General features: G+C 41.9%; 1 long non-coding RNA gene across 1 annotated transcript in view; it reads left to right on the plus strand.

Moving 5' to 3' along the window:
- The window catches only part of LOC137498364 (uncharacterized), a 911,326-nt gene that overhangs the window by 257,927 nt on the left and 627,330 nt on the right, over nt 1-26,069 (plus strand). The window lies entirely within an intron of this gene.

Below are 26,069 nucleotides of genomic sequence, written 5' to 3' on the forward strand. Positions count from 1 at the left end.
ATTAGTGCAGTTGGAAGCGAGGAGAATTACGCCACACCGACATTCCTGCCTGTTGGCCCATATCCTCCTGAAGGCTGGAATAATTTTGTGGGGAAGAAATCCTTTAATAGTGATTTAAAAAACCAAATAGGTTACTTGTTCTTAACGAAAAAGTAGGAAGGAAATGTGTTTCCTCTTAATTTGTTTCGTACCACACAGAGATTGGGGATCATTACTTTTAAATGTACACGATTATTTACCATAAAGTACGGATGTCTGCAGCTCAGTATTACTGTACGCATCAAAAAGATGAATAGTAAAGGAATAATTCTTCGGTAAGAAAATTTTTGCCCTTGAAACTCGTTGCTATTGCGTATCCCATGAACCGAAAAACATACAAGTGTATCCATCAGCAAGGAACTGGGAAATCAGAAGCGAATGTACGATATTTTAAATGAGAAAATCGTGTATTATTTTGGCCACGTACTGGGAAGATACCACTTCTAACTCTCACAGAGGGAAAGTTAAATGGTATGAGAGACCCAGAGGATGCATTTCTAGACGCTGATCAACACAAATTTGCCGAACAATTGGCAAATGTTTTCAAACAGCAGTCCTGGCAACAACAGATCTCAAGAACTAGTGGAGTATTATGTCGCAAACAGTCACCATATCCCTCACTACGTGTATGGAATGAGAAGAAGGGACTGATATCTCTGGATTTGCGAACATGTGTAACCCTTAATAACACATCTATTTATTATGTAAGCCATTTAGTCATTCCAAAAGACGGTTGATTTACGGAAATATGAGCCTATTTTAGCCCCATCCTGTTTCTACCTCTGTGATAGCGCTTTGCTACAAGACAGCGGAAATGACAATCATACCACTAAAAGATTGAAACACAAACATATACTCAAAGTTTGTTTTTCTAGGGATTTGAATTTTTAAACATGGTGTCCTTTTAAATGGACGCCAGACTCCAGGAGGATATATAACTGCTCGCCAGTCCTTATCGAGGGTCACAGTCCTTCCTGGACTTGGACAATTATCAAATGTGTTGGGTATCCTACGTATCACGCAGTTTGTAAAGTTCTGTGTGTAAACGAAGAAGAATTTCATTGAGATGTTTCCCTCTGGGAAGCCAGCCCTTCGAGGATGAAGTATATTTTTTGTGTTATGCATGTGTCCTCATGGCCAGATTTAGGTATAGAGTCACCACCTTGCTGCCCATCATTCCGTAAACAGAATTACTTGGACAAATAGAGGGGGCGGGTTCCTCACACCAAAACAAGGAAATGACCATCCAATAGACATACACCGTGAAATGCTTTGTTTATGAGATTATTATTATTATTATTATTATTATTATTATTATTATTATTATTATTACGATTAAAACTCTGGCTGTTTTATTGATCTATTGATCTAATTTAATCGAATATGACTCATTTAGCACACATAATTATACTTGAAAATGAATGACAACACTTCGAACTATTTACAACAGGGCCTTGTCCTTATGGAGGCTTTCCGGTTGGCAGTATTTACCTTGAACGGGCTATCCTTCCTTAATCTGGACTGACAGATTTTACCTTTTACTTCGCTTCGGTCGCACCAGTCACTTCACACAGCAGCTTCATGAAGCCAAATTCGAAAAAAAGGAAAGTCCGTTGGATATGGAAACACATGACTGCTGTACACCTGGTTCGATTCCAGACAGGACAGATAACTCGCACAGTCAACTCACTTGACTGATCTACACATTGAACTAATCAGCTCACGATTCGTTATCTCACTGTGGGTGGGGGCGGTAGAATAACACCCACGGTATCCCCTGCCTGTCGTAAGAGGCGACTAAAAGAGGGCCCAGGGCTCTCAACTTGGGGGCGTGGGTTCGCGACCACAGGACCCTTAGCTGAGTCCTGGCATTGCTTCCACTTACTTGCGCCAGACTCCTCACTTTCATCTATCCTATCCGACCTCCCTGGGTCAACTCTTGTTCTTTTCTTAAGCGACCGTATTAGGTTTCCGAGGCCTAGGGAGTCTTCCATTTTCACGCCCTCGTGACCCTTGTCTTCCTTTCGTCGACACCTTCATCTTTCGAAGTATCGGATCCCTTCCACTTTTTCTCTCTTATTAGTGTTATATAGAGGATGGTTGCCTAGTTGTACTTTCTCTTAACACACTAATCACCATTATCACCACGTCTCACGATTCGTAACCGACTACTCAGCACTCACCACAATAAAACTACGTAACAACTTCACAAAACTACGACTAGCTGTTTTTGGTGGGCCTGCTTTTGATAATGAAGCTTTAGTATCTTCGGGGTGCGGCTGGAATATGAGCGTTCTGGTTTCGCCTTCCAGAAAATCCACGGAGACACCATACGAAAGGACTATAGGAGCAGAAACCACTACATGTCCTCAGTCCCGCCGCGAGCTCTCCAGCCTGGCTCTCAAGGGCTACAACAGGACTGAGAGTCACACGACCACATACATTTATTATTATTATTATTATTATTATTATTATTATTATTATTATTATTATTATTATTGAGATTGTATGTTTGTGTTTCACTCCAGCAAAGTGTGTTAAAATAATTAATTTTACCAGATAATAGAGTGATGTTAGCGATAGCCGACACCGTGGGTGGGTGTTAGCGCGTTGGGCTCGTAACCCCAAGATCACGGGTTCGATCCCGGTCGAGGTTGGTGATGTTTACACGGTGGAAAAATTATATTATGTGCCATATTGTACACGGTAAAGGAGCAATAGGTTGTTCCCACGTAACAATAATTCGGCAATGAACCAAAACCTACGCTCTAGTTCCCTCCCCTCCAGATGTCGCCACTCGTGATGTGTCTATATTAAATGTTGGCTGGAAACACGTGCAAGAGAAGAAAATTTTAAACATTTTCTTTGGGTTGCCATGTTTCGAACCATTTCTAAAAGCTTCCAATGTCAAACAGGTAGGTCTAATGTGTCATATAAATTTCTTTCAATAATACCTCCTAAAGGAAGGATTTTGTGGTGTATGTCTACAGGACATTACCTCCTTAGTTTGATGTGAGGAACCCGCCCTCCGCCGTTTGTCAGTTTTTTCTGATACACCCTGTACAGATTATATTTAAATTATTTTAAAGTGAATTGTTATGATTATTCAGAAAATTACTTGAATTAAAATTAATGTATCTTATAAAGTATAGAGCTTTATTTCTTCACAGAAAATACAACCGATGTCGATTTGAAGATGCACATCAGACTCGACTGAAAGAATAGACGTAACATGCGATCACTCCTGCAGAAATATCGATGATAATTTTTATCTTGAACTCTGGAATTAAACTTTTTGCCGAAACATTTGCTATAGGCTAGGTGTAGGGGAGACCGGGGCTAGTTGTTACAGGGGCAGGTTGTTACAAACATCTTTTTGAAAAAACCAATAGGAGCAGCGCACCCCTCTCCATGTAATGTGTTAACCTTGCCGTCCCTTACAATCCAAGGGAGTCTCAGGCTGCGTGTGGATCTGTGAAATTTTTAAAATGGAAAAGTTTATTTTCGCTGTGTGTTTAGGCAGCGTCTTGCACCTTTCCGATCTTTAACCACGTGATCAAATATACAGGTAAACAGATTTTTTCTGTTTGTGATTTAAACCCTCAGACATAAGCCTTAGTTTTCTAATGTAAGATAATTTTATCATTCCTCTGTGATTAACTGTAACACAAAATATAAGATGGCGGCTACTGGGGCTAGTTGTTACTTACCACGCGGGGCACGTTGATACATGTAACGATTCTTCATGGAACAAGCTTGGCTCAAGTATATCCACAGTTACCATTAGCACAGACAGTCTCAAATTACCAGAAACATTAAAAGATGGAAATTCAGCATTACGGCATGTTTGAGACATAAATAATTTTAGAGGAGCATTTTTTCATATTTTGTCTTCACTGTAGGCTACGTGAATACACTTCAGCTCAGACCATTATAAACTAGTAGAGTATTGGTTTAAAATGATGTTAATTAGGTCATAGGGGCAGGTGATAACCTATGATATTAATTGTGTATGTACGATCAGTCCTAAGCCATAAGCCTGGTTGGATCCTCAACAACTCCGCCATCAGCTGTCATGGATGGCCTAGGCATCACTGAAGAGGCGCACAAGGGAAATGAGGAGTGAGGTAGTTTACCGTTGCTTTCCTCACCGAGCCAGGAGTCACAAACATATCAGTCTGCCAAGCCCACTGAAATGCATACACCAACAGACCTGATGAGCAACATTTTCACACCATTCATAGCAGGGACTGGCTGCATAAGGAATGACATTACTAGCATCGCTCATACCTCAGTCACTTTCATATTGTCAAAGCCAAGGATAAGACTGAACAGATAAGTATGTTATATTTAATGAATGGGCTAAACATGTTTTGAATATAAAATGAAAATTATAAATATTTTTCATATTTTCAGTGACATTTTACTCTATGTAACAAAGTGCCCCTCGCATGTAACAACCTGCCCCGCTGTGGGGCATGTTGTTACAGAATACCTAATCTGAAAATAATGTATCTTATTGACAAATGTGTGCATGTTCTAGAATTTTTCAACTGCTATTCTTTTGATAAAAGTTTGTTCCTTCTATCAGCAAAATTGAAATTTCATTTACTATTCACCTTAAAATTTAAAAAAATGAAAACCAAAAATTGTAACAACATGCCCCGGTCTCCCCTACACTTAATATTTGCAACTGTACTATAGTGAAATGGCGTATGGCTTTTTAGTGCAGGGAGTGTCCGAGGACAAGTTCGGCTCGCCACGTTCAGGTCTTTTGGTTTGACTCCCGTAGGCGACCTGCGTGTCGTGATGAGGATGAAATGATGATGAAGACGGCACTTATAACCAGTCTCCGTGCCAGAGAAATTAATCAATGATGGTTAAAATTCCCGACCCTGCCGGGAATCGAACTCGAGACCCCTGTGACCAAAGGCCAGTACGCTAACCATTTAGCCATAGAGCCGGACACCATAGCAATATTAGGAAAACATTCAAAGGGTCTTTCCAGCTATTACATCCCTACTCTGACGCGCTGTTTTTGAATGAGCAGTGTGCACACTTAAGGCAGAGGCTCAGTATTAGTAGTAGTAGTAGTAGCAGTAGTAGTATGACCTGGTCTAGAATTGCCATTATTTAGGCCTATTCCAAATTATAGCACCGCAATTCACTAAACAACTGAAAATTCAATACTGAAAAGAGCCGTCTCTTAAGAAGCTTCTTCCTTTTCACTTTCATTAAATAAAACATTCATTTTATTCCAAACTAGCAATGAAGAGGGGATTTTTCCTCTGGCTTGGAGCAAACATTTACCTCGAAGTCAGATAGATTTTCCCACCGTCAGTGTACTGAATTGATATTTTCCGACTCATCGGATACTCCTAGGAAACAGATTAGTAAAAGGGCGTAGTTTTGCCCTGGGACTCTCCACTATTCGACCCCCCTCCCGAAAAGAGACGAAGAGTGATTACGGATCACGGCTGTCTGCAGCCTGGTCATTCCAGCTCTGGAACTTGGGTCTGTTATATCGGCAGTGTAATACTGTTCCCTAAAAGTGAGACAATGTGTAGTTTTTCGTTTGATCGTGTATTTCATATGAAAGCATTGTTTTTACTCACGCCATTCCTGCTGACGTCATTGTAATGACCTATGTTCATTTCAGTTGGGAAAACCACTAAGACAGTTTTTTGAGGATGTAAACAGGCAGGCGGAGAGTGAGTGTCTGCCATTATAATGAAATTCCCCAACCTGAGTGTGACTTATGGTAGGCAAGCGGGCCTACAATGAAAATTCCTTAACCCAGTCTTCATATGAGAAAAGACGTCTGGTGATTTTCCCGTCGCGTATCTGGGGAAACGTTTAGAGCAATGCCATTTGATACAGTCTGGCTCACAACGTGTACACTACCTAACCTAGAATTCTGTATACAATGTAGAATTCCGTAGCGAAGCACGGGTACATCAGCTAGTCAAAAATAACCTTACAGTACACTGACTGACTATTGTTAGTTGAATTGCGCTCTGTATATACTGCTGCCACTTAACTCCGTGTAACTCTTCTGATGCAGTTGTTTACATGTTTACATCGTCGCACCGACTTAGTTCCTTCCACCACGATGGGATATTGGAACACCAGTAGGCTACTGGGAAAGAATCCACTGTGGCCCAAGTATATGAAAATAAGAAACCACTCCGCTGCTGCAATTGTACAAAACTAAGGCTTCAGTGATGGGTACAACATCTGGTAATGCTGCGACTCATATTGGCTTCGAATTAAAGAATTTGCATTACGAAATATTTGAGAAAGCATGAAAGCGTTGTAACGTAGACCTATGGTGCGACTACGCCGCAGTGGAGGTCATGAGTGTTACTCTGTTAGTTTCTGGAGACAGTGACACAATGGCCAGCTCGACACGCCAAGCTTTGTGTCTGCAAAGCAACGGTGGGCGTACATCTGTCTACACCTGGAGGCTACAGGATAATATTTCTAACGAATGGAAGAGGGTCTACCGTTAATTTGATATACAGTAGCCACAGAAAGTATTCGTACACCAACATTTTAACGTATAGCTCGTATATTAAGCACTATCAACTAATATAAACACATCCAGTGAGACATATGTATAAAGACACCTCGCTTTACATTTGCTATCATATTTACAGCACTCAACATAGTAAACAAATAAACCCGTCTTTTAACACAACAGAAAGTATTTGTACACTACCAGATAATTCAAAACACTTGCCGAAGTCTTTGTTCAAACACAGTCTTAGTACTTTGTATACGCCGGGCTGAGTGGCTCAGACGGTTGAGGAGCTGGCATTCTGGCCCCAACTTGGCAGGTTCGATCCTGGCTCAGTCCGGTGGTATTTGAAGGTGCTCAAATACGTCAGCCTCGTGTCGGTAGATTTACTGACACGTACAAGAACTCCTGTGGGACAAAATTCCGGCACCTCGGCGTCTCCGAAAACCGTAAAAATGTAGTTAGTGGGACGTAAAGCAAATAGCATTATGATTATTATTATTATTATTATTATTATTATTATTATTATTATTATTATTATTATTATTATTATTATTATTATTCATACTTTGTATGCATGCCTTTAGCTTTGATGACCTGTTCCAGACGTCTTGGCATTGAGCTAACTAAATGTTTGGTGTACTCTTCAGATATGTTGGACCGTGCATCTGAGAGTATCTCTTTAAGATGTCCTTTAATAGTAGGATGGCGTTTTTGCACTTCTTTGCCTAGATGATCCCACAGGTTCTCTCTGGGATTGAGATCTGGACTCTGCGGTGGAATGAGGAGTCTTCTTCGGGCATTGTACAACCACCATTCGCGGCTTATCATTGGACGATGCTTAGTATCATTGTCCTGCTGTAAGGGGAAGACTCCTTCCAGATGAAGCTTGTGTGCACTGCTGTTTAAATTATGATGCAACACATCTATGTACTTCCTGGCATCCATAATACCATCAATAAATGCCAGGTCTCCCACTCTATTTGCAGCCATGCAGCCCCAAACCATCACATTCGCTCCTCCGTGTTTCATGATGGGGATTACGTATTGAGGTGCAAGTTCGATGTCTGGCTTCCGCCATACCCTCCTGCTCCTACCAGTTCCAAACTGTGTAAACTTCGCTTGATCAGAAAAAATAATGTTGTTCCAAAAGTCCATTGTCTTTCCACAATACTCTTTCGTGAAATGTAGGAGCTTTTGCTTATTTATTTCACTTATAAGAGGCTTCTTTCGTGGAGGACCACTACGCAGGTTCGCACTGTGAAATACAGTACGTACTTTATAGTTTGCACACTCATCGTGTTGGACCTTGAAGTGAGGTGTGTAGCGATGGATGCATCACTTCGGAACGGTTCCTTTCGTGCCAATCGCACAATAATGCGTCGCTCCCATATTGTCAGCTCTTCTGGAGGACCAGATCTGGGTTTGTTTTCTGGTTGTCCGCTGTGCTTGTATTTATTAACTATTGAACTCACCGTAGTAAAGCTAATGCGAGCTGTTTTCCTACTTGACGACAACTTTTACCTTGTTTATACAGTAACACTATATTCTCTCCTTGACTCAATGATAGTTCCGTCGTCTTTCGCCCCCATACCAAATCACCTTGCGGGAACGACAGTACGGTGATGACTGAAGAGATAGCAACCCCTCCTGCAGGCATAGCGGCCTAAACCTGTGGCGACAACTGATTTAGCCAATCACAAAGGCAGTAGGTACATCCGCACTGTGCGAATACTTTCTTCGCGGTACGATCTGCAGTTTGTATTCAGACAGTATCGTGCTGATCATGTTACATTCCAAATGATCTGCATGTTCAGCATGTATGTTAGATGCCTTTCGTTATGCTGTTTATAAATCTGACTTCAGCTCGTAAGTCGTAATGATGTTCCATCACTTTTCGTAGGTGTACGAATAATTTCAGTGCCCACTGTATCTGCTCGGTTGCTTAACAGTGGCTGCGCGATGTGAGTCACGCAGCTATCGGCTCTCATTCGGGAGAAAGTGGTTTCGTACCCTACTGTTGGCAGCACTGAAGATGGTTTTCTATGGTTTCCCGTTTTCACACCTGGTAAATGAAATGTCGTATGGCTTTTAGTGCCGGGATATCCCAGAACAGGTTCGGCTCGCAAGGTGCAGGTCTTTCTATTTGACTCCTGTAAGCGACTTGCGCGTCATAATGAGGATGAAATGGTGATGAAGACAACACATACACCCAGCCCCCGTGCCATTGGAATTAACCAATTAAGGTTAAAATCTCCGACCCGGCCGGGAATCGAACCCGGGACCCTCTGAACCGAAGGCCAGTACGCTGACTGTTCAGCCAACGAGTCGGACTTCACACCTGGTGAATGTTCGGGTCGTACCACAATTAAGGGCATGGTAGCTTATTTTTTGCTACTTGCCCTTTCCTATCCCATCGTCGCCATAAAACCTATCTGTATTGTAAAAAAGGAAGGTAACTGTAAATAAATAGGAACATCTATATGTTACAAGAGCTTACTAAACAGCTTTGGTAAATCCGCCGTCCGTTCTACTGTACCGATTTGCTTCATGTTTGTTTTATTCTCTACGGAATTACTTGCCGGTGAATCATGAGACATTTATAGGTATATAAGTTCAGTCAATCTTGAGTAATCATGAAATCATGTCATTAAATGAGCACTCCACTCCAATAATTGCAAGCGAAGGCCTACCCTAGCCCGCAATACATTATGGACTTATCAGGTTGCTAAGCGACTAATACTTTCATTAATATTTTCTGATCCTATGTGATTTTCATCCATAGTAATGCCATTGCATGCAGTCATGTTTGGTCACGTGTCAAGCCAGAGAGTATACACTTCCTCTGATCACGGAAGAATACTATTCCCTGCTAGATACTCTTTGATTCTCTGACCTTTTTCAGCTTCAAAATATATTCAACAGATGGCAGAGCGTTCCTGATAATAATAACGTACATGTTGCTAAGATTAAAAAAAAGTCTACGTACAAACAGACCCTAGCATGACATGCGTCTTAGACATTATCTGAGAACACCTACAGAAGGATAACCTAGCTACACTAGAAAGAGTGAAGGCCATGTATCTTAAAAAAGTTCTCTGTCTGGCAAAAAGGCGCTCTTTCGAGACTAACCTATGAGCTCACAACAGAACTGTTCTATATAGAAGAAATGCTTTAAAAATATCATTGTATCCTATGACACAATACCAAGCTTTACATCAAAACTGCAGAATAATAGAGCGATTATATGAACAGATGAATATATGAATGGATGAATTCTGACTACGAGCTGCGGCATGCCATAACGCGCTTATTAAATGTTCATAACACCATTGTAAAGGGTAGTCAAAACGCTATGACTACGACAGGCATATCAAGACGAGTTGCCTCTTTATAACGAATGCCGCGGAGCAGCACGCGTCCTCTATTTATTATTATTATTATTATTATTATTATTATTATTATTATTATTATTATTATTATTATTATTATTATTATTATTATTATTATTATTATTATTATTATTATTTCCCTTCCGGTTTTCCTACATCCTGATAGGGTCTTGGGTGCGATCTACCATCTTAGTGTAGAGAGATGTACTCAACCATTAAACTACTATTTTCTGTGGTGGTTAGTAGAGTGATTAGTAAATGTGTAAATGAAATGTGTAAATGAAGAGACGAACCCCCAATATCCCGAATGCAAGTTCACAGCTATGAAACCCTAACCGCACGACCAACTCGTTCGGTTCTGCTAGAAGCCAAAGATACGGATTTTTCGCTTTTAAAAATCGCAAATGCCAACCACATCTGGCGGGAACGAACTTACTATCTAGGTTACTGCGTTACTAAAGATTCGATATTTAATGCATTTAGCGTACCAAGTAAAGGGGGCGGGGAAAGAAACAAAGTCCTTTTTATAGCTTGTTTCTTGTCCTCTCTTACTTGTCCTGCAAAATTCTCTCAAATATCGAAACCAGTGACGCAGTTGGTTAGTCACTGGTATTCTGTACTGTGAATCGTTTTACTGCAGAGAAAAGTGTAGACTCCTATTACTTTGCTCCATTAAACACGCATGTTTTAGTACTACTAACAGGGCGGTTCCTTGGTCGAATGATCAGTGTAGCGGTCTTCGGTTTAGAGTGCCCTGGGTTCGATTTCAGGCCGGGCTGAGTACTTCAGCTACATCTAGTTGATTCCTCTGGCACGGGGACATGGTGTTTCTGGTACATACCTTCATTTACAGACAACACTGCCAAACACTACAGATACCTGCAATAGCGAATACAATTGTGCACATAGGGATGGCTTCATAAAGAGCATCTCGGCCGTAACACAGGGTTTAATTAAAATACAGTGCCGACTTCAAATACCTGGGTAGAAGACGGCCAGGAAGAAGAAGAATCTTCAGTAACTTACTACTGCCACAACATCGAATTGTTTAGTTCAGCCTGATAGACGTAGATCTACCTCAACTGATAAATTTGTGGAAACATGTGACATCTGTAGGAGACACATGCTGTACAGAAACGAACTCTGGGTAGCTTGCTTAGGCGATAGCTCCCTCTGTAGACCAGTGGCAGAATTTTGGTCTCCGAATTCCTTGATCGCAGGTTTCAACTCGGGAGAGGTTGTCCGATTTTTGAATGGCCGAAGAAAAGATCCATTTAATAGCCTACCACATGTCGTGCGATGTCAGCATGTAAAATACATCTAGTGGCACATTTAGCGTTTAAACGTCAAAATTGATTAAATCTCAGTCACAGATCGCCCAACAGAGAACCGATTTACTCTGCCGTTTGGGTAGAGTGATTTTCTTTCTTCCTTCTTCTTCTTCTTCTTCTTCTTCTTCTCCTTCTTATTATTATTGTTAGGCCTATTTTTATTATTACTGTTGTAAATGGCTAAACGTTACACTGAGACATACCGTAGGCCTAGAGGCTTTCGACAACACTAGAATGGAAAAGGGCTAGGATTTGAAAGGTAGGTGCCGTGAACTTAAATAGCCTATTTCAGCCGCTATGTTTGCTTACAATATATATGTTCTTCGGGACAGCCGACAATGGGGTTCAAAACTATAATTTTCTCAATCGCAAGCTCATAGCACTGCGATACGAACATTATCAAAAATTATTTGCGGAATTTCTTTTCATGAACGGCACGTAAATTCAAATTGTAGACTTCGAGATTGAGATTATTTGAACTGGAATTTCGAACAGTGTGATTCGAACCCACTATCTCCCGATTACTGGGTACTGGCCGCACTTAAGCGACTGCAGCTATCGAGCTCGGTGAAGAATATCTGAGCTAAACATAAGTTACAACAAAGAATATTAATATCATTTTGTGGGGAAATATATTCAACCCCAAACCAAAACCCCATGGCGCTACAGCCCTTGAAGGACCTTGGCCTGCCAAGTGACCGCTGCTCAGCCCGAAGGCCTGCAGATTACGAATTGAATTGAAGTATTATCCCAATAGTTTTCTCTGCTGGGGAGGTATATTCCTCTGCGAAATGACTACTGTAGAAGTAATCGTCCAAGTTTGACATACCTGCCCGATCCCGTCATGATACACGTTTCGACATGTATGGCACTGCGAGTGAGTCCAGCAGCGGCAGCAGCATCGGGTTACGACAGGCAGGACTGCATATTGGTTTGTAAGAAAAACGTCTCATTATCTTAACTCTATCCGACGAGAGTGGAAAGGCTACACAGTTACATTCAAAACGTGCCCGCTCCGACTTCTTGTACTGCCACTCTGCACGAAACAATGCCTCCTTTGAGCCCTCGCGGTCATGATGTAATACACCACACACACCCAGGCTTTATTTATGCATCTTTACTTAGAAAAACTTGCCACGTGTACCACTCATATTTCTATATGCCACAGCTTGTAGAAAGTGAACTAGGCTAGCTCATGCCTTAACACGGAGGCTGTTTCCTTGAAAAATTAACAAACAAACTCGTGACGCAACTGTCAATTACGACCTTGGACTGCCATATTCTGTTCAAGCCGCTGCCCCGTCAGATGGCTGCATATACTGGAGTCTTATTGGTCAGCGTGACGACAACCTCAGCCGTATTGCTTGTCTTCCTTGACCAGTTCCACCACCCTCAGCTGCTCAGATGGTCTCACGAGGCTCGGAGAGACCTCATCCAAGAATTAAAATCCCTGAACTATCCGGGAGTCGAACCCCGAGGCCACTGGGTAAGAGGCATGCACCCTACCTCTATCCCCTGGGGTTGGTCCTTGAAGGATATCTGAGCTAAACATAAGTTATAACAAAGAATATTAATATAATTTTGTGGGGAAATATATTCAACCCCAAACCAAAACCCCATGGCACTAGAGCCCTTGAAGGGCCTTGGCCTGCAAAGTGACCGCTGCTCAGCCCGAAGGCCTGCAGATTACGAGGTGTCGTGTGGTCAGCACGACGAATCCTCTCGGCCGTTATTCTTGGCTTTCTAGACCGGGGCCGCTATCTCACCGTCAGATAGCTCCTCAATTCTAATCACGTAGGCTGAGTTGACCTCGAACCAGCCCTCAGGTCCTGCTAAAATTCCCTGATCTGGCCGGGAATAGAACCCGGGGCCTCTGGGTAAGAGGCAGGCACGCTACCCCTTCACCACGGGAACGGCATAATATATTCAACAGTCAAGATAAATCCCAAAAATGGCTGCCTGTGGAATTCCCCCAAATCTGTAGTCAGTGATCATTTTGTTCACCCCTTGCACCTACGAAAGATAATTTTTTTTTTTTTTTTTTTTTTAATATTTCAGTTATGTAGAAAATTTAAAGTCGTGGTTGGCCAACATCAGAACTTACTCCTGACGGGTGTTCGATGAATCTTTCTTTTCTTTCTTAATCCGTTTACCTTCCAGTGTTGGTTTCTCCCTCGGACTCAGCGAGGGATTCCACCTCTTCCTTCTCAAGGGTAGTGTTCTGGAGCGTGAGACTTTGGATTGGAGGGATACAACCGGAGAGGACGACCACTACCTCGCCCAGCCGGTCTCACCTGTTATGCTGATCAGGGGCCTTGTGAGGGAATGGGAAGATCGGAATGGATAGGAAAGGAGAGGGAAGGCCTAAAGTTAGGTAAAATCCCGGCATTTGCCTGGAGAAGTGGGAAACCACGGAAAATCACTTCGAGAGTGACTGAGGTGGGAATTGAACCCCCTCTACTCAGTTGACCTCCCGAGGGAGAGTGAACCCCATTCCAGCCCTCGTACCATTTTTCAAATTTCGTGGCAGAGCCGTGATACGAAACCGGGCCTCCGGAGGTGGCAGCTAATTACACTAACCACTACACTACAGAGGCGGCATGGAAGATATTAAAACTGATTTAAAATCGTGGTTGGCCTGCGCCAGAACTTGCTCCTGACGGGTGGAAGTTCAATAAATACTTTACAGTATTTTACAACATGAAGTACGTTTTTACGCAATGAATTAGAAATCAAATAGTATGTGATAAGCATACTCTTCTGATGCATACAAGAACTAATCATCATCATTATCATCGCCGGCGAGCATAGGCTAACAATATTTTCCAAGTGCATCAGTACTGCCAGCACTGCCGATTATAGATTCATAGACGGTTGAAGAAATCGGACGGCTCCTAGACTAAGTCGTCAGCGTAGTGGTCTTCGGTTCAGAAAGTGTTAGGTTCCGTTCCTGGCTGTGTTGAGGATTTTAAATTTGTCTGGGTAATTCCTCTGGTTCGGGGACTGAGCGTTTGTTCATCTTAATATACATCTACAACATACCACACTACAAATCGCCACAAAAACACGTAATATGAAATAGTCCCTCTAGTCGTAATCCGATACCAAGGAAACAGGAAAAGGCTAGGAAGCAGATGAAGATGGTTGAAGAGACCAATTTTACAAACTGTACCGTAATTCTGGTACATCAAATCCACAAAAGCTTCTTGTTATTATACAGATAGGTGGTGATTTCTTCTTCTTGACTGAATTCATGCCTCGGCAGCTATTACTCAAAATGCTGAGGACCCACATCGCCACATTGGTCTATCACATGCTAGAACCTCCCAACTGCCGATGGCAATTCTGATTGTCAGACATTAGACCGCTCTTGTTTCGATGTTAGGCCTACTGTCCTTCCCGCCAAACATGTAAGTTGCTAGAACAGTAGCCTACGGTATTTTTCTTTATCCGGCTATTTATACGAAAATTCATTCTCAATTCCCCATGCCTGAAGATTATTTGTTCAGAGCAGGAGGAGGGTAAGTAGCAGAATCACTTTAACCAGACTAGTACTGTATACAGATTCTCTCCAAGAATTTTTGTCATAATGATATGATTTTTCGAGAAATGTGTTTTTCTTCACAGTATTTTGTCAGAATCAGCATTCATTTATACAGTGCTAGGCTATACATGAAGAGAGGTGCATAGTTATATATTTATTGGCGTCTTACTCTTTCGAAGACAAGACCGGAACGGCGGACAAATTATTTGCCGGATGTTGTGGATTGCGATGATATTTTTCTGACTTTCATAATTTGAAAACATTTTGTAAAGACTTGCTCTGTGTTGCCAGTGACAATAAAAATAAATTCCATAAAAGAGAAGTCAGTATTATTAGTGTCATGTTGAGAATGCCAATGGCTTTAACATGTAAAGGTACCGGGCTCGGTGCGAACCACGAAGTAAACGAACGTAAAGCATAGTCAGCACTTGGATGGTTAGCTCGCGTGATGTTGGCTGCAGGAGAAGCTGTAAGTAACTGGCTATATCACTGCAAGTAAGCTCCAGCTCAGTGTACTGTACCTGATGAATAATCTCCTGGCTTATCGTCAACGTAATGTAACGTTTGTCCCTTGGTTTGTGATTTATGATTATTTAGCTCGCTTTGTGGATCATTCGGCTTGCGGATACCAAGATAGGGGGTTCAAACCGGCAGAGGTAGTCGTATTTTTGAAGTGCGGAAAAAATCGTTCCGATACGCCATGTCGTAAGATGTCGCCATGTAAAAGATCCCTGGTGACGCATTTGGATTTTTCCCGAAAAATTAATCAAAACTCAGTCATAGACGCCCAAGAGAGATTCGATTTACTCTGCCATCTAGTAGGCCTAGAGTAAAACGAACGTCTAAAATGACGAGCAAGCAGTCAGATGGCGTCAAATTAAAATGCTTACACACTGTAGCTGAGGCCATTGTTGTCTACGAAACGCAGCCACAAATTACCGTTCAAAGATATTTCAGAGCGGACTGTCAGAGTGCTCCGCCTTAGGTAAAATCTATCAAGGTATGATATCATAGATTCGTGCAAACATGTTTGGAATACCGAGAGAAAGGACACGCGTATCCTGCAGCAGACTACGTTGTGGAAACCGTAAGGCGGACGAAGCCCAAAGAAGTCTACAACTAGAACCCTGCACGGATGCGGATATCCGCAAAGTTAGCGTCTTGGCGGATGCAAACTGTATGCCAGTGTGGATAATTTTCCTGATAACTTCTAAAGAGTGAAGTTTATTGATTTTCACTCATGTATACTCTTATTTTTGCTTTTGTTAGGCGATCCTTGACATTGGTAAGGGGAAAGGGTGATATATAAAGAGCCTTGAGACCATAAAGCCGTATATCTGACCTAAGCCTAAGTGGCTCCTACTCACAATTAATGAAAGGAAGCAACAAAGGTCAATACGTCGGTAGTTATCGCAAGAGAAAACACCTCATAAACCTGTGACTGTAGGGGTTCTGATGCGACGTATGAGGCCTATTGTATTAGGTTAACCCGTCTATCCGTTTCAGTACCTTGGGTGCAGTGGCGGGCCTCAATCCCATCTACGCCAGCGCTGCTGGGTTAAAAGAACTTTGTATTAACATCTTCTAATATATAATATAATAATTTCGTGTGGCTATTTCTAGCCGAGTGCAGCCCTTGTAAGGCATACCCTCCGATGAGGGTGGACGGCATCTGCCATTTGTGGGTAACTGCGTGTTATTGTGGTGGAGGATAGTGTTATGTGTGGTGTGTGAGTTGTAGGGATGTTGGGGACAGCACAAACACCCAGCCCCCCGGGCCGGTGGAATTAACCAATTAAGATTAAAATCACCGACCCGGCCGGGAATCGAACCCGGGACCCTCTGAACCGAAGGCCAGTACGCTGACCATTCAGCCAATGAGTCGGACATTTTCTAATTATTACTTTTTATAATGTTTAAAAAATTGCGAACATGTAAGCCAAGCCAAGTACAGCTGTCTAGACAATCCGCTAGCACTATCGCAGTTCAGCTTCTCCAGCGAGCTAGATTTCCTTGCCGGCGCGATATGAGCTACCCCAGCGATATTTAAGGTTATTTGGGTGACGAATGCACTCGAAGCTTCCTTGTCCTGGAATCGAAACGGAGCTGTAGACCCTCCCCCGACAGTAATTTACGGCGACATGTCAGCCAGCTTAGGTAAGGGGTGTTAGTCTTAATACTTGACACTCGAAGTCTTCAGCGCCACACACTAGAGAATACAAGAAAAAAAATCAACATCTGAACAGTATAGCCACCCAATAAATTGTAATATAGAAGAATGTATTTTAGTCCTGGGTTTCGGCATGTATGCATTTTTTTCGAGCAATTCATTGATGGCACGTGTATGGTATGTGTTCCGATAGCTGCAGAAAAATATTTAGGTTACCCAGCATGAACACAGTGTTTAAGCGCGAATGATTGTCTGTGATGGTGGTATATAGTGAATTGTAATGTTCCTCCTGGATTATAGGTGAAGGTTTCGCGAGTTCTGTAGCATTCTTCATGAATATTACGTGTGTTATACGTCGTGACAAATATTCTCCCTCGTTTGTCGTTGATGAGTATGCGAGTGAAACTATAAAACTTCAACGATGGTAAAATACCAGTTAAATTTTGCTGATTAGATTAGGCTTTTTAAGTAAAAAACAAATAGTTAGTCCCAGTGTATTTTTGTGAAAGCCATGACTGTACCATCACGAAGCGTCACCGGATGCAACTGTAAGTACATTGTTTAAAATCTGCTATAGATTACATTATAATGGTGTCGTCACTGCCGTGAATATCAATTTGGTTGTAGGTGCGAGCGTGTGGTCGAAAATATTCCCGAAAGTTCTTTCTCAAGTAGACCTTTCCACGAAAGTTGGAGCCTTATAAAATGTTGACTTTAGAGAGTGTAGTGGGGCTACGATTGTTTATATTTAAAACTTTTTTTTTTTTTTTGCAGCTGGCGTAATGAATATGTTCACCGCACGACACTGCTTGGGTGTAATATACCGTAGTTAAATATTTACAATATCCGCGGATGTTCATTCACGGATGCGGAAAATGTTTTCTATATCCGCGCAGGGCTCTGTCTACAACTAGAGCAAGTTTGTTGAGGAAATGTTTATGATGATCCCTTGGTAAGGACTGCAAGTGGCAACTGCCTCAGGCGTTGAGTGATGGTGACAAGCAGATAGGCTACAGTTTGAGTTCTGTGTGGATGCCACTTTAAATATTAATTTTGTAATCATATTTGAGGTTATGTCAATTTACATTTTAGAAATAATTCATGTAAAATAAATATTCATAAGGGGTTATTCAGATATTATTACTTAGGAATTTGAATTTGCAAGTTGCTTTACGTCGCACAGACACAAAACGGTCTTATGGTGACGAAGGGGCAGGAAAGGACTATGAGTGGTAAGAAAGCGGCCGTGGCCTTAATTAAGGTACAGCCCAGCATTTGCCTCGTGTGAAAATGGGAAACCACGGAAAACCAATTTCAGGGCTGCCGACAGTGGGGTTCGACCTCATTATCTCCCGAATACTGGATACTGGCCGCACTTAAGTATTCTTTAGGATGATAAGGTTATTTAATATACTATCAGGTAAGCAGAATAGCGGCATATACGAACTATACATTTAGTAACGTATTCCTCGGCCAATACAATGCAATGCCATTTCCTGTGGTTCGAATTCCACGTAAAACTTGTCCTGAGTTATGGGGGCTTACACTCAGGAAAGTGACATTCCACTATTGTCAGTTGTACTGAGATAATGTTCGTTTGGTACTGTTTCATGATTTTCATATGTGACTACTGAAATTGAGAGCCTCCGTGGCTCAGGCGGCAGCGCGTCGACCTCCCATCACTGGATACCGTGGTTCAAATCGCGGTCACTCCATGTCAGATTTGTGCTGGACAAAGCGAAGGCGGAACAGGTTTTTCTTCGGATACTCCGGTTTTCCCTGTCATCTTTCATTCCAGCAATACTCTCCACTATCGTTTCATTTCATCTGGTCATTAATCATTGCCCCAGAGGAGTGCGACAGGCTTCGGCAGCCGGCACAATTCCTATCCTCGCCGCAAGTTGGGGGCTTCATTCACTACATCCCTGACCCGGTCATTGACTGGAACACTGGTTGTAGGTTTTCATTTTCACTATTGAAATTGACAACAATGATGAAACTTATTAGATGTATGAATTTTATTAGATCTGCCGTCCGGCTCTATGGCTAAATGGTTAGCGTGCTAGCCTTTGACTCAAGGGTTTCTGGGCTCGATTTCCGGCCGGGTAGGGGAATTTAACTTGCATTGGTTAACTCCGATGGTTCGGGGGCTGGGTGGGTGTGCCGTCTTCAGCATTAGAATTCATCATAGATAAGGCTCACTTCTCACAGACGAGCAGGTCGCCTATCAGGCATTTCCAGAGCCACACGCCATAATATCTGGCATACTTGAATTTTAGGGATGAGTTTTACGTGATTTGGACTGATTTCGACTGTAGCTGGTGGTCCAACTAGTTTCGATCGTTCAGACTTGGATAAAATACAATGCTTTACATGTTTAGGAAGTTGTTATGAGGACTTGTTATAGCTGAATTTACTTTTCTCATTTCTGCAGTTTAAACAGGCTTGAAATGGCTTCATTCATCGACTTATGGACTATACAGAATGCTTCTAAACATTTCTAACAAACTTCCGGTTTTAATTTATGGGTTCAAACCAAGAAAAGATGTTCCCATGAACATAATGTCCTAGAATGCATTGGTATTGAGGTACAGACGTTGCACATGGCCAATACCAAACTGGCAATTTTTTCATCCGTCATCCGTTTTGTTCACGAAAGAGGCCACTTTTGGAAGAAATGGCATAATGAACTTGCATAACACACACACACACATGGGCAGTAGAAAATGCCCATGGTATGGTTGTCACTAATGATCAACTGGAAATGTGTGGTGTAATATTATCCACGATCAACTAGTCGGCCCATACCTGAATGGACCAGCGTATCTGACCTTCTTGAGAGACACACAGCCTCCACTACTGGAACAAGTGGCCATGGCAGTTCACCGCACCGTGTGGTTCATGCATGATAAGGCTCCAGTGCACTTCAGGTTTGATGTATGGCGGTTTTTGGGCAACACGTTACCACAGTGGTGCATCGAGCGTCGAGGTCCAGTGCATTGACCTGCCCGGTCTCCTAGCCTTAATCCACTGTACTTTTATCTGTGGGGCACATGAAATACATGGTGTACGCTGCTCCGGTTAACGACGTCAACGACCTCCAACAGAGTATCAATAATGCTTGTGCAGCTGTTTGACAGGATCCAATATCTTCGAGCAGCTATTCATGGCGATCACTTTGAGCATCTCCTGAGATGAAGCCAATGTACGCCCCCTAACGCCATCACATGTAACAGTTACAACACATTGTAGGAAGTACTGTATGGTCATAGGGATACTTTTTTCTTGTCTTGATCCCAGGATCTCCCCCGACGTTTGTTACAAACATTTACATGCACCCTGTACAGTGGCATTGTTGTCAATGTCCTTCAGCTACTGTGGAGCAAATAAAATCTCCCGTTGCAGGTGGCATGTCTCGGCTGTGAAGTTAAACTAATATTGCTCTTTGAAGACTCTCTTACTGCGCACGTGTACTGGAAGTGCGTTAAGCTCTGCGGCGTCTTTCCGTGTATTGCGAGGCATCCATTATTGATTAGGTCGTGTTAGGAGGGGTTGGCCTGAGTTACAAGCGGGCCCAGGTGGGAGCTCCCTCGGGGGGGGTTGGCTCCGCGCCACCTTATCAGCCTTCTCTGCTTTCTAATGAAGGATGTTTTAATTAACACGAATTTGAATACTGAATTTTCATGATGCAGAAATCCAAACTTCCAACTGGATCTTCATGTAAAGTCATCGCAGACAAGGGATTATCTGATGCAAGGACCTTAATTTGGTAGCCGAGAAGGCATAAAGATATGGAGTTACTGGAGTTTCATAGCAGGCGCTTTGCATTTCGTTGCGTGCTCAGTTTAAATCAAATGGAATTTTTTAATAACGTATGGCCGGATATTACCGTATAATGGGCCATCTTCTCAGCGAAGAAATCCTACCCTTATTTTGCCGTAATTCGTTAGTAAAAGTATGACAACATACAAATCCTAATATTTCAGCTATTGAAATACAAATATTGTAAGTATAAGCCGTGATAGATAAGTTCTGAGATTAATAATAATAATAATAATAATAATAATAATAATAATAATAATAATTCCTTTTATTTATTTATTTTAGTTTCAACTACTTACTTCTACGATTTCCGGAGACGCCGAAGTGCCGGAATTTTGTCTCACAGAAATCCTTTTACATGTCTGTAAATCTACCGATGTAAGGTTGGCGTATTTGAGAACCTTCAAATAATACTGGACTTAGCCAGGATTGAATCCGCCAGCCAGGCCAGAGCGTCTTCGTCTGAGTCATTAACTCGGCCTGTTCTACGACTGTGCCAAAGTTTTGTTTCTTAGCTACGCCGAGGTTGAGAATGTCGTCTTCAGTTCTGTGAGTTACGCGATACTGTAATATTCTTAGACGCATCATAAATCGAACCCGAAGTCTCCAGTTAGAAGGTCTTTTCTGGCAATATTCTGGTACCGGAGCCTGTCATTATTATAATTGTTATATCTCCTTACTGACATGGTGATGTAAGAGGTCATCGGAATTTACTGTCAGCCTCAGTGGCACAGTCAGCTGGTTGTTTCCTTCAGTTGCCAAGATAACGGGTTCGATCATGGCTGATGTCGGTGGCATTTGAGGTTGTCCAAAGGTTAAAACTATGTGTCCTTGGCTTCTTGGCTTCTGACGCGTTAAATAACTTTTGAGGTATATAATTCCGACAACATTGTGTACCTCAAAACCCACACTAATTGAAGATATCGGCACTTAAGGAGAATAAAATTATTTACGCTACACTATTGGAATGATTAGTCCCTCTTATTCTTAAAATATTTTCTCTTTTCTAATTGTTTCATTTTACCGATGTGTCAGTGTATGCTATTGCATACTACTACTATTTTTAGAGCTACTGGAGTTCATTCCATCGCGAATTTACTCGCGCATTCTGCAAGCAGCAGTTAATTTATAAGCTATCTTGTCAGCTGATTGTTTTATGTCGCCCGTTACAAACTGTCACTAAGAACATTTGCCGTATAAGGCTAAGGAATGTAAAACGGGCGACTGAGTACAGAAACTCAAAGACAAGAGGATGATCGGAATATAAACTAGCTGCTACTTTGTGCAGCCTACCTCATGAAATCATCTTTGTTGTCATGTATTGACTTGATTGATGTCTTTCATCATCACATGTATTCGTTATCTTAAATGTATTCCTCCACTCGTTCAATACAATATTGTTTCTATAGATAAGTACATCGCGTGTATTCTTCACTTTCGTTTGTAAAAGATAAAAGGAATTCTCTCTTGAATGCATTTCTCGTAAGTCAACCTACATTTTGCACAACATTGTACTTTGAGAAATACTTTTACTGCGTCTGCGAAACGACTTTTATTCTGGGATCTGTCCTTTTATTTTTATATACAACAGGGGCGTAGCGTGATTTTTTACATAGAGGAGGCCATCAACTAACACATGTTATTGAATTCATTTGCGATTCAGGAACTGAATGGTTATGAAAACATTTAAGTAAAATATTGCTTCATTGAAACTTCTAATACATCAACTCTCAAGTTTTTCGTGGATAAGTAAGGTAAAAATTAAGGATATAAAACCCTCCTGTGATAGTCAACGCCTCAGAGAGAGAGAGAGAGAGAGAGAGAGAGAGAGAGAGATTTAGTATAAAATCTTTCTTTCGGAATGTCGGGGGAAGTATCACGAAAAACTACTAAAGTCTTAGTACCGTAGGTTCGAAGTTGATAGCAGTAAGGTGCCAAGATATTCAAAATCTGAACCTAGATATCCCGGTTCAATGATGCACTATTTTTATTTTGACTCCCAATCGAGCCTAGAAAGTAAACAGTCGTTATTAAAAGCGCATCATTTTCCAGTTCTCTTTAATAGTTTCATTTCGCTTTTTCATAGCTCTTTTATGCTGCTTTCCTAAACAAAATTCAATTCGCGTATTTTTTTCAGGTAACTGAAGTTTTTTTTAAAGATTTGTGTCTTTTACCCGCTTTACAAAATGTTATTCAAATCGTCGTTCCGTACGTTCCTTTCTGTCGGAAAATAAAAAGCAGGGCCAACAATACATTCTCTTCAATTGTTTACAGCCCCACAGCCATGGTATAGAGTCATAAATGCGCTCGTTGAAATGCGGAGTAAATATGTTTTTCTTTTCAAACAACGAGTTAGCTTTGGTGGATCACTTTCAACATGTCATGACATGGTAACAAAAAGAAAGGGGCCTTAAGTAGTTTTCAACACTTCCAACTAATTACTGTAATCCCTGTAGCGCAGTGCGTATTTACAGCACTTTTGCCAGCTGTCACCAAGTCTCCCAAGCTGGGTTTCCAACTTACATACATCCACGCTAGATGGCAGCGTACAGGAAAACTCAAATGTATAACTTAATTCACCTCTAGCGTAAGGTGAAATTCACTTCACTGATCTACATAACACCATGGAAAATGAAAATCTACAGCCTGTTTCCAGTCATTGGACCGGGTTAGGAATGGAATGAATGAAGCGCCTATCTAGCGGCGAGGATAGGAATTTTCCCGGCTTCCGAAGCCTGTCGCACTCCTCTGGGGCAATGGTTAATGACTGACAGATGAAACGAAATTATATTGGAGAGTGTTGCTGGCATGAAATATGACAGAGGAAACCGGAGTACCCGGAGAAAACTCTGTCCCGTCTCCACTTTATCCAGCACAAATCCCACATGGTGTGACCGGGATTTGAACCACGGAACCCAGCGGTGAGAGGCTGGTGCGCTGCTGCCTGAGCCACGGAAGCTTCCACATAACACCATACAGTAATTAAATATTCTACTGTCTTTGAGAACGCACCTCATATAAAACTAAACAGCAATATGTGAGATAACTTTACTATGCGTTTATGCGTTTGTACAACTTCGTCATCAAGCCTATAACTTCAGAATCACATCCATGAGTCTCGGCAGTTCCTTCGTCCAACCGCAGTGGAGCTCGGGAGTTCGGCAGACCTTGCAGTGGGGGTTGGGAGATCGGCAGACCTTGCAGTGGGGGTTGGGACTTTGTCTGCTAGCTAGCATGCGGATTTACGAGAGAAAGTTAAACGACATTATAATTTCACACACAAATTCTAAATCATTAAATTCATGAAGTATTTAAAATACGAACGGGAGCGGCGCTTCCAACACATCCATGGACACTACGCGCCTGATATACAAGTCTTTAATACACTTTTCTCCCTATTGTTCTATGCTTTTTTTTTGCTAGGGGCTTTACGTCGCGCCGACACAGATATGTCTTATGGCGACGATGGGATAGCAAAGACCTAGGAGTTGGAAGGAAGCGGCCGTGGCCTTAATTAAGGTACAGCCCCAGCATTTGCCTGGTGTGAAAATGGGAAACCACGGAAAACCATTTTCAGGGCTGCCGATAGTGGGATTCGAACCTACTATCTCCCGGATGCAAGCTCACAGCCGCGCGCCTCTACGCGCACATTCTATGCTTTAGCTGTGGTTTGAATGTTAATATTTTCGTCAGGTTAATAATTTGAAGAGATGCGTTTACATATCTGTAACGAGCAAGAAAAGTATCGACCCCAAGAAATCGAGGGAAGGCCAATAATAATAATAATAATAATAATAATAATAATAATAATAATAATAATAAGCATCATTAAGTCCTTTGGCCTGTCAAGACGATCACTATTCAGCCGTCTGTACAGGAAAATTAACCTTATATACATTGTATCGTAGCCCTGCTGAAGGAATGTGTGCATGACTCACTCCCACAGTATAATGTAGGCCTATGTAAGTTTCTATTTCCTGTATACAAAAGGATATGAAAATGAACACAATTACAATTATTCTTAGGGACTGCATATCCGTACATGGCTGAGAGGCGTGACCAGTCTCAAGAAAAATAATCGTTAGGAAGTGATTGTCAGATAGCCGGTTTTTCTTGCTCATTACAGATATTAAAATCAAGCATGTTGGAATGAAGGAGTGTGTTGAGAAAATTACTTTTCTGTCCGTGGTACTTTTGAGCCATTAAAAGTCCGGCTTCCTGACTGAGTTGTCAGAATAGTGGCCTTCTGTTCACAAGGTCACGAGCTCGATTCCAGGTCGGGTTGGGGACTTGGTATTTATGTTATTCTTATTATACATCTTAATCTACACATAAAACTCATTAATGTAGTAGGGCTGGCGTCAGGAAGGTCATCTGGCTGTAAAACAAGATCTACACAAAGTGCTCATCCTAAGAAATTCGGGAAAGGCCAGGAAGATGAAGCAGAAGAAAAAGAAGGAGGAGGAGAAGAAGAATAAGGTGATGATGATGATGATGATGATGATGATGATGATACGCACCATTAAGACTTTTGGCCTAGCACGACGGCCACCTGGTCTGCAGATGTTGGTGTGCCGCGTGACCAGTGTGGCGATATTCAGAAACATAATGCTTGACTTTCATGACAGGATCCACTGCCTCTCATATTAGACAGCTCCTGAGTGACCCCCGTTACAGTCCTCAGTACGGAATTAAAATCCTTTGACTGGCCTCCGGATAAGAGGCAGTCGCTACTTCCTCTCTTCCGTCCGTGGTGTTTGGGTCTGGGATGAAAATTTTTCTTGGAATAAATATTACTTTAAAACTGTTTAGAATTTGCTTCTAGCTAGGAGCTTACGATTATGGATCCGAGCTCTGCATTCGGGAGACGAGTGAGTTCGAACACCACCCTCAGCTTTCCTGATAATGGTTTTCAGTAGTTTCCCATTTTTCACTTCCAGGTAAATGGCGCGAAAATTCCTATTCATAGGCCACAGCTGATTCCTTCCATCTCCTTATTCATTTTCATTCACCATCATTCATTTCATCTTCATCAGATCCCATCTAGCTTCATTCCTTTGAAAATATCTTAGAATTTGCGAGCAGATTATGGGGATATTAACTTTTATTTATCCCAGCCAGATACGAATTTCTTACATCGTGTCTTTATTCTGAGACTGTCATATACTGTAATACTTTCTGTATTGCCCAGCCGAGGTGCTAAAGGCATGCTTATTACACCCGAAGGGGCATGGTTTCCATTCACCGTCAG

Source organism: Anabrus simplex, chromosome 1 (assembly GCF_040414725.1).
Source record: "Anabrus simplex isolate iqAnaSimp1 chromosome 1, ASM4041472v1, whole genome shotgun sequence".
NCBI classification, from domain to species: domain Eukaryota; kingdom Metazoa; phylum Arthropoda; class Insecta; order Orthoptera; family Tettigoniidae; genus Anabrus; species Anabrus simplex.